The sequence below is a fragment of the Canis lupus genome, chromosome 1, assembly GCF_011100685.1.
Source record: "Canis lupus familiaris isolate Mischka breed German Shepherd chromosome 1, alternate assembly UU_Cfam_GSD_1.0, whole genome shotgun sequence".
In the NCBI taxonomy this organism is placed as follows: domain Eukaryota; kingdom Metazoa; phylum Chordata; class Mammalia; order Carnivora; family Canidae; genus Canis; species Canis lupus.
In genome coordinates this window covers 95,551,991-95,561,050 of record NC_049222.1, presented here as the reverse complement: position 1 = coordinate 95,561,050, position 9,060 = coordinate 95,551,991, and positions in this window count along the sequence as shown.

The following is a 9,060-nucleotide window of genomic DNA, read 5'->3' as shown; positions in this document are numbered from 1 at the left end:
AACCTTACTGTCCACTGCCTTCATTGTATACGGTTCCTTTGCTTTGAAAGTCAGCATATGTTGTGCTATAACTTTGAAGTTCTTTCCTCAGAGGATACTTCTGGTAGTGGGGAAGTATATAGGAAACACACGTTTAATGGAGCACAGATTGCAGATTTAATGGTAGTGTGTTGTGCTGATCTATTTGAGGCCTCTGATATACAATCCAGGCAAGAGTCTTTGACTGGAGGCCTCTGCTACTGGGGCCAAGGTGCTCCTTCCTAAGACACCTGGCCCAACAGGGCACTGAGGCTGGCCCAGCAGGACTGTCAGTGCATTGGCTATCCACTCAGGACACACAGGGGTAGATGTCATTGACTGTGACCCAGGAGCCAAGGACAGAGTCTGGGAGGACACTGAGGACATGATGGAAAAAATTCTTGGAACAGGCCAGCACTTCTCTAGAGAAATGTTAACAAGAGTCCTTGAGGGTGAATCTTTTTTTTTTTTTTTAAGATTTTATTTATTTATTCATGAGAGCACAGAGAGAGAGAGAGAGAGAGAGAGAGAGAGAGAGGCAGAGACACAGGCAGAGGGAGAAGCAGGCCCCATGCAGGGAGCCCAACGTGGGACTCGATTTCGGATCTCCGGGATCACACCCTGAGATGAAGGCGGCACTAAACCGCTGAGCCACCCAGGCTGCCCAAGGGGGTGAATCTTTGAAGCTACTGGGTTTCTGTAAAAAGTAATTGGCAACCAAAGTATGGTGTAAAATGGTAAAAGTAAATAGGATAAAGACTCTACTGACTGGCGTTATATTGCAGGAATGTATCAAAAACTCTGAAAAGAGGCAACTGGGTGGCTCAGTGGGTTAAGCATCTGCCTTCAGTTCAGGTCATGATCCCGGGGTCCTGGGATGGAGCCCTGCATTGGGCTCCCTGCTCAGCGGGGAGTCTGCTTCTCCCTCTCCCTGCTTCCTGCTTGTGCTCTTTCTTGCTCTCTCTCTCTCTAAAACAAACAAACAAACAAACAAACAAACAAACAAAGAAAATCTTTTAAAAAACAAAAACCCCCAAGAAACCAAAAACTCTGTGGAGTCCAGGAAGAAAAAAACTGACAAAACCAAAGTCTCCCATAACAAAAGTTGCTACCATGCTGCCAGGTGGGAACAAGGCCGCCAGAGTGCACCCCCTCCTGGGGCTGGCCTGCATCCCTGAGTGGCCAACTCCCCGGCCCCCTCGAATTCCGTGTAAAAGAAGAACAGGGCCTGTAACAGCCGCATGCCCACAGACTCATCCTTAAGACTGAGTTGTCTGGGGGACATGGAGGGAAAGCCAGGCACCCTGAGGTGCCAAGAAAAAATTATTCCTGACATTTGTCAGGCTAATTGCAGGCAGAGGGGCTTTACTGCAACGGGGTTTTATCATGGGGAGGGCAGATTGGGCTCAAATCCCAACACAACAAGGAATTGCGGGATTTATAGCCAAGGGGGGCTGGAGGGCAAGTAAAATGGAAAAATAACTAAGAGGGGGCACCTGGCTGGCTCAGAGGTAGAGCATCTGCCTTTGGCTCACGGTGTGATCCTGGGGTCCTGGGATCGAGTTCCACATCCAACTCCCCGCAGGGAACCTGCTTCTTCCTCTGCCTGTGTCTCTGCCCCTCTCTCTGTGTCTCTCATGAATAAATAAATAAAATCTTACAAAAAAAACAAAAAGAAAATCACTAAGAGGAAAGGTCAGGGGTAAGGGAGGTTCTGACAAATCTGTCCTACCAGGATTCTTGCTGAGGGCAGCTAGAGAGAGCAGACATCTCCTGGGGGATGGTGGAGGATACAGAACCTAATCAGATACCAGGGGCCAAGGCCAGACTGACAGGAGGATTCTTGTCAGAACTGGACTCTACAAGGGAGGACCCAGGAGGCCAAGGTGGGGCCCAGTGAAAGAGATTGCTTTGGAGCACCTGAGCACCGTTTGGTGAAGGAGAGAATCTTTGCCAGTGGGTCTGCCGTCCCCTTCACTGAGCCTGGCTATACCCAGTCCTGGGACATGCAGGGAGGAGCAAGGTTGCCCTGGGTCCCTGAGCATGGCCCTTCCTGGATGTTCAAGATCCCAGAGCAAAGGCAAATAAGACTGCATGCTACGGGGAATGTGTATAAGGCTTCTGGGGTGACCTGGGCTCTAGCCAGACCCCAGTCCTGCCCAAGGCTCCCTGCCCCCAGCCTATCCCACTTGCTTACCCATGCCTCAGGTGCCTGGCCAGCCGGCCACTCCCTGCTGTGCATGGATAGCCAGCAGCCAGATATGCCTCTGTCCAGAGGCCAGGGGCCCCACAGCTCCTCTGGGCTGTGCCATGTCTTTCCTACAACATATGGTCCTAGCAACCTCCAAGGACCCAGACATGGGAAAAAGTGGATGAAGACAGGGGAAGGTCCATGGGTGGTGGGGTGTCAGCCCAGAGCAGGTGGGCTTCATAAGGAAGGTCCTATGATGATCAAATAAATACTGTATCTTATATTGTGTTAGGCAGGGATGTGATCTAACAGGGACAGCAGAGATCTTTTAGAAGCCGTTTTGGATGGGCACTCCAGGGACCCCACTGAGATGGGCGATGGCTGTGTGTGCTGTGGGTGGGAAGAATATTCCAGAGTGCAGAGTTTCAAGGCAGGGGGTATCCAGAGCATCAGAGTGAAAGCACAGGGCCCAGCATGGCTATCATGCAAGGAGCAAGGGAAGGAGGTGAGTGTGAGCCCAAGGGGGCCAGGGCCAATTCATACCTGACTCCAAGGTAGAAGCAAGAACTTGGGATTTATTATAATCAGACAGGACACCACTGAACAATTTGAGGAGGGGCGGCATAGTCAGGCTTTCTTTTTGGAAGGGTTACTGGCAGCTCTGCGAGCAGGCCAGGGGGAAGGGGGTGGACACAGGGCGATTGACCAGGAGGCCTTTGCAGCTGCTGGACAAAGAAACTGCAAGCAGAGGGTCTGGGTGGGCTCTGTCTCCCACTTCTGTTCTTGATATTCCAACTGTGCACTTTTGCATGTGTGACACTGAACAAGTTCCTCCATCCCACCCATGGACTACAACTTGCTCTGAGACCAGTCACACTTTCTGAGAGTGGACAGAGTGCAGATTCACATGTCAGGGCAGGCGGTCTGACAACAGTTTTGCTTAACTCAATGGTCATGGTCTGTGGTTGTGGTTGCAGTTTTATGATTGTGACGTTATTTGTTTTGTGTCTGCTTTTTACCCCGGACTATATGCTTCATGAAAGCAGAAAATTGTGTTTTAAATCACTACTGTATCTGTGGTTTTAACACAGTGCCCGACATATAGCAGCTCCTCAGGTTGTGGTGTGTTCATGTTTGGGTATTACTGGCTGAGAATGACAACACAGCAATGAGAAAGAGACTGGACAGGTATTCTGTCAGTGGGAAATTTTTTCTGTGTTCTTTCCTACTTTAGACTTTGAGTACCCTAATTTCTCCTCTTTATCTTCTCTGTAATGATCTTTTCCTTACAACCATAAAGAATGAGAAGACTTCTCTGGGAAAAATTTAAATGTTTCACCATCAATTCTAACTGATGAATGTAATATTGAATTCATACTTTAGTATACAGTTAGTAAATATTTTTCCTATGTTTTCTATATTTAAAAAATGTCAGCATTTATTACTATGAAAAACAGACGCTAAATAAAATTCATTTTCTGAAGCTTTGGGACTGTAAATTATAAGGCCCAGAAACCACATTTTTGTGGTTCTATTTCTCAAGCATCCAGCCCAATGGTGTAGTGATAGGATAACAGTGACCATGGGGACATATTGCTGCTGACATAGGGACTCAGCTTCCCACCAACCTGTTTGACTTATTCCATAGAAAGTGAGTTTTATTTTTTCTGAAGACATTTTAGTATTTTTAAATAACAATTTACTAGAAAAGTCAATTGCTTTCCTATATATCAGCAATGTGAAATGTGAAATTAGAAACTCAATGCTATTTATCTTAGCCCCAAAACAAATGAAATACATAGGTATAAACCTAACAAAATATGTATAAGATCTATATAAGGTAAACTACCAACCTCTGATGAATGAAATCAAAGAAGAATTATATAAATGGAAACGTAGTCCATGTTCATGGATAAGAAGACTCAATATTATCAAGATGTAATTTCTTCCCAATTTGATCTATGGATTCAACACAATCCTGATCAAAATCCCAAGTTATTTTATGAATATTGACAAACTGGTTCTGAAGTATATATGGAGAGGCAAGAGACTCAGAATAGTTAACACAATATTGAAGGAGAAGAACAAAGTTGGACAACTGATGCTGTCTTACTTCAAGATTTACTACGAAGATACAGTAACCAAGACAGTGAGGTATTGGTAAAAGAATACACAAATATATGAAAGGGACAGAACGGAGAATCCAGAATAGACACACAGAAATATAATCGGCAGATCTTTGGCAAAGGAGCAGAGGAAACACAATGGAACAAAGATGGTCTTTTCAACAAATGGTGCTGGAGCAACCAGACCTCCACATGCAAAAACAAAACAGTAAGGAATTTTGTTTTCTTGGGGTAAACCTAACTCATACATGGAAACTATCATTTCGTATACTGTTGGATGAAGTAATTTTGTTCAGGATTACATCTTCATAAAGAAGTTAGTCAACTAATCTTTGACCAAGCAGGAAAGAATATCCAAAGGAAAAAAGACAGTCTCTTCAATAAGTGGTGTTTGGAAAATCAGGCAGCCTCATGCAGAAGAATGAAATCAGACCACTCTCATACACCATTCTCAAAGATCAATTCAAAATGGATGAAAGACATAAAGGTGAGATAGGAACCCATCAAAATCCTGGAGAACATAGGAAGCAAACTTTTTGACCTTGGCCACAACAACTTCTTGCAAGACACGTCTCTAAAGGCAAGGGAAACAAGCAAAAATGAACTGTTGGGACTTCATCAAGATAAGAAGCTTCTATGCAGCAAAGAAAACAGTCAACACAACTAAAAGGCAACCTACATAATAGAAGAATATATTTGCAAATGGCATAACAGATAAAGGGCAGGTGTCCAAGATATATAAAGAACTTATCAAACTCAATACCCCAAAACAAAAAATCTAATGAATAATGAGCAGAAGATATGAATGGACATTTCTCCAAAGAAGACCTACAAAAGGCCAACAGGCATGTGAAAAAAGCTCCACATCACCTGCTGTCAGGAAATACAAATCAAAACCACAATGAGATACCCCCTCACACCAGTGAGAATGGCTAAAATTAAAAGACAGGAAACAACAGATGTTGGCAAGGATCTGGACAAGGGGGAACATTTTTGCACTGTTGGTGGGAATGCAAGCTGGTATAGCCACTCTGGAAAAGGGTATGGAGGTTCCTCAAAGAGTTAAAAATAGAACTACCCTATGATCCAACAATTGCACTACTAGGTGTTTACCTGAAAGATACAGATGCAGTGAAACGCCGGGACACCTACAGCCCGATGTTCACAGCAGCAGTGTCCACAGCAGCCAAACTGTGGGAGGACCCATGATGTCCTTGGACAGACGGATGAATAAAGAATATGTGATATATATATATATATATATATATATATATATATATATATATAAATGTAACTCAGCTATCAAAAAGAATGAAATTTTGCCATTTGCAATAACATAGATAGAACTAGAGGGTATTATGTTAATTGAAATAAGTCAGTCAGGAAAGTAAATTACCATATGGTTTCACTCCTATGTGGAATTATAGAAGCAAAACAGATGGACATCTGGCAAACGAAGGAAAAGTAAAGAAGATGAAAACAGAGAGGGAGGAAAAAGAGACTCAATCATAGGAAACAAACTGAGGGTCACAGGAGGGGAGAGGGTTGGGGAAATAGGTCACTGGGGGATGGGCATGAAGGAGGGCACGTGGTGTCATGAGCACTGGGTGTTACATACAACACCTCTTGAATTCTACCTCTGAAACTAATAATACACTATATGTTAATTAATTGGATTTAAAATAAATTTTTCACAAAACATCAAAAAACAAAAACAAAACAAAAAACATGCAAAACATACAAAACAAAAAAAACATGTCCACATGTAGAAACAAAACAAAAGAAAAAACAAAATGGATCACAGACCCAAATGTAACACTATAAAACTCCTAGAAAAACTTAAGAAAAAACCTTAACCACCTTGGATATGGCACCGACTTTTAGATACCACCTCAAAAGGCGCAATCCACAAAAGAAACAATTGGTAAGCTGGAAATCATAAAAATTAAAAGCTTTTGCTCTGCAAAAGAAAATGTCAAGATAATGAGAAGACAAGACAGACTGGTAGAAACATCTGCAACAGACACATCTGATAAAGTATCGTTATCCAGAATACACAGAGAACCCTTAGAACCAACAATATGACAACGAGCAGTTTGATTTAGAGTTGGGCAGAAGATCTGAACAGACATTGCACAGAGAAGTTACATGGGTGGCCAGCGAGCATATGAAAAGATCCTCACAAGTATATATCGTTAGAAAATTGCAAATTAAAACAACAATGGGACACCACTAGACACTTAGGAGAATGGCCAAAATCCAGAACACTGGAAACACCAAGTACTGATGAAGATGTGGAGCAGCAGGGATTTGCATCCATGGTTGGTGGGAAAGCAAAATGCTGCAGCCACCTTGGGAGACAGATTGGAGGTTTCTTTTTTCTTTTTTTTTTCTTTTCTTTTTTTTTTAGATTGGTGGTTTCTTACGGAATCGAACATACTCTGACCCCACAATCCAGCACTCTCATTGGAGACTCCTTTTTACTCAAAGGAGTTGAAAACTTACATCTGCACAAAAAACTGGGCACATGTTTTTAGCAGCTTTTTCCATAATTGCCCAAACTTGGAAGCAACTGGTCTATCCTCCTGCAAATAAATGTATACATAAAGTTTGGTCCATCCAGACAATGGAATATTATTCAGTCCTAAAAAAAAGAAAGAGCTATCAAGCTGTGGAAAGACATGAAGGAAGCGTTAATGCATAAGACTGAGGGAAAGAAGCCAACTGGAAACAGAATGAGACTTGGTGGCTATAACACCGAGACCACTATCATGGGAAAAATTTCCCTGCATGTTGTCACTCCAGTCGGATGATTTAAACATGGGTTATCCATGTTTCCCCTGCGATTGTAAAAGAAGGCTGTGATACACAGGACTAGAGTGTATGAACTGTGCCTGAGGAAACGGAGCCGGTTCATGAACAGCTCGCAGCTGTGGGTGATGCCGTGTGTCCATCTGGCCAGCGAGGGACAGGAGGGGACAGGAGGGCCTGCCTTCAGACAAGCCGCCCCCGGATCACCCTGAGCCTGCGGATCAGGATGGCAGTAGCCACACAAGGCCTGGGGGCCCCGACAAAGTCACCAAGGAGGAATGTTCTAGGCAGGCCCACAGGCCCCGTTTCCTCCACTCACTGCTCTTTTGTGAAAAATTCTTCCACACAAATATGCATTTTTGTCCCTCAATAAAAATAGCACTGGAGGCTTTCTCTACTAGAAAGTTAGGAATGTTCGTCTTCCTTAGTCTCTCTGTTGGATGAACTTTCATTGTTGTAAAATCACTCAGAAGAATGTTCATCCTGCTAATACGTCCCCTGGACCAGTGTCCCCGAAACATGGCATCCGACCCACGACATCGAGGAACTCACCAGCAGGCAAGAGGTGCTCCAATGTGATTTTGGTTACTTGGGTAATGAAATGTGATCATATTCATTAACCAAAGGCAAACCTGGCGAAGCACAGCATGGATAACAGTTCCTGGGAGCTCTCTCTGCTTCTTTTCTGTGGTCTCCCTGTGAAATGTGGTCACCTCTCAGCAGTAAAGCATCAACCTGAGAAGCCCTGGGAGGAGGCCCCGTGTCTGTTCCTGGGACACCCTGTTCTCCTGCTGGTTCCTCTGAAGTTCCCAGAAGCTGTGCTCTTCACACAGGCCCTGGTCCCACTTACCGGCAGTGCAGGAGGGCATCATGAACATGTCAGGTTGCTCTTCGTTTTAAGGGTTTGGCTTTTAATTCTCAATTTGTTTCTGTTCCTAAGCTTTTAGAGCTTTTTGTCAACTTATGGGAAACATCTTGAAAATGTCAAGTGACCTTCAAATCTAAATTCTTCCACCTAGTATGTCCTTAAGAATGATTCCCCCACCCCCTGCCCCAAAGCTTAATAGTTGCTTTCTCAGAATTGAGATTTTAACATAAAAATACACAAGTGAAAAACCTCCCAAATATTGGCATTTTCACAGCTAATTCCCTTTTAAAAAAAAGATTTATTTCTTTATTATTTTAAATATGTGGGGAGGGGCAGAAGGTGAGGGAGAGAGAATCTTAAGCAGGCTCTGTGCTGAGTGCAGAACCTGACGGGGGGCTCGATCTCATGACCCAGAGATCACGACCTGAGCTGAAACCAAGAATCAGACACTTAACTGACTGCATCTATCACCCAGGTGCCCCCACAGCTCACGCCTAACATATTTTCTGACTTTTGTAAAGAAGGAAGAAAAATCAACAAGAATTTTTTAGGCAAGCCGCAGTATTATGAAAATAAAATATTACATGGTATTATATAATAAAATATTTTATAGTATTTCAATGTTATACAAATAAGTAAACATAAATACATTTCCAAATAATATGAAATTTTATAAGGTTATATCTTAATTGTTTTTACTAAGAATAAGAAAAGCTCTTTCCAACGGGCTGGTCAAAGGTGGAAACAAGGTTACTTAAAAATGCAAAGAAAAGTTATAAATTCAGATTAAGGCTGTGTCATAAGGCTAGACACAATCCCTAGAGGTGAGGGCTCCCGGATGAGAAAGTGGATCCCTAGCCTGTGCCAGCAGCACCTGGAGAGAAGGGGTGTCGAATATGCACCACTACCTATTCTCCAGAGAGAGTTTTCAGGGTCAGGACTGTACCCTTACTTCTGTCACAACAGGGAGCATCCAGGAACCAGCTCTGGGACCCTGTTCGAGTCCCCCTGGCATTGGGGACTCAGGGCATGACTAACCATCTCGA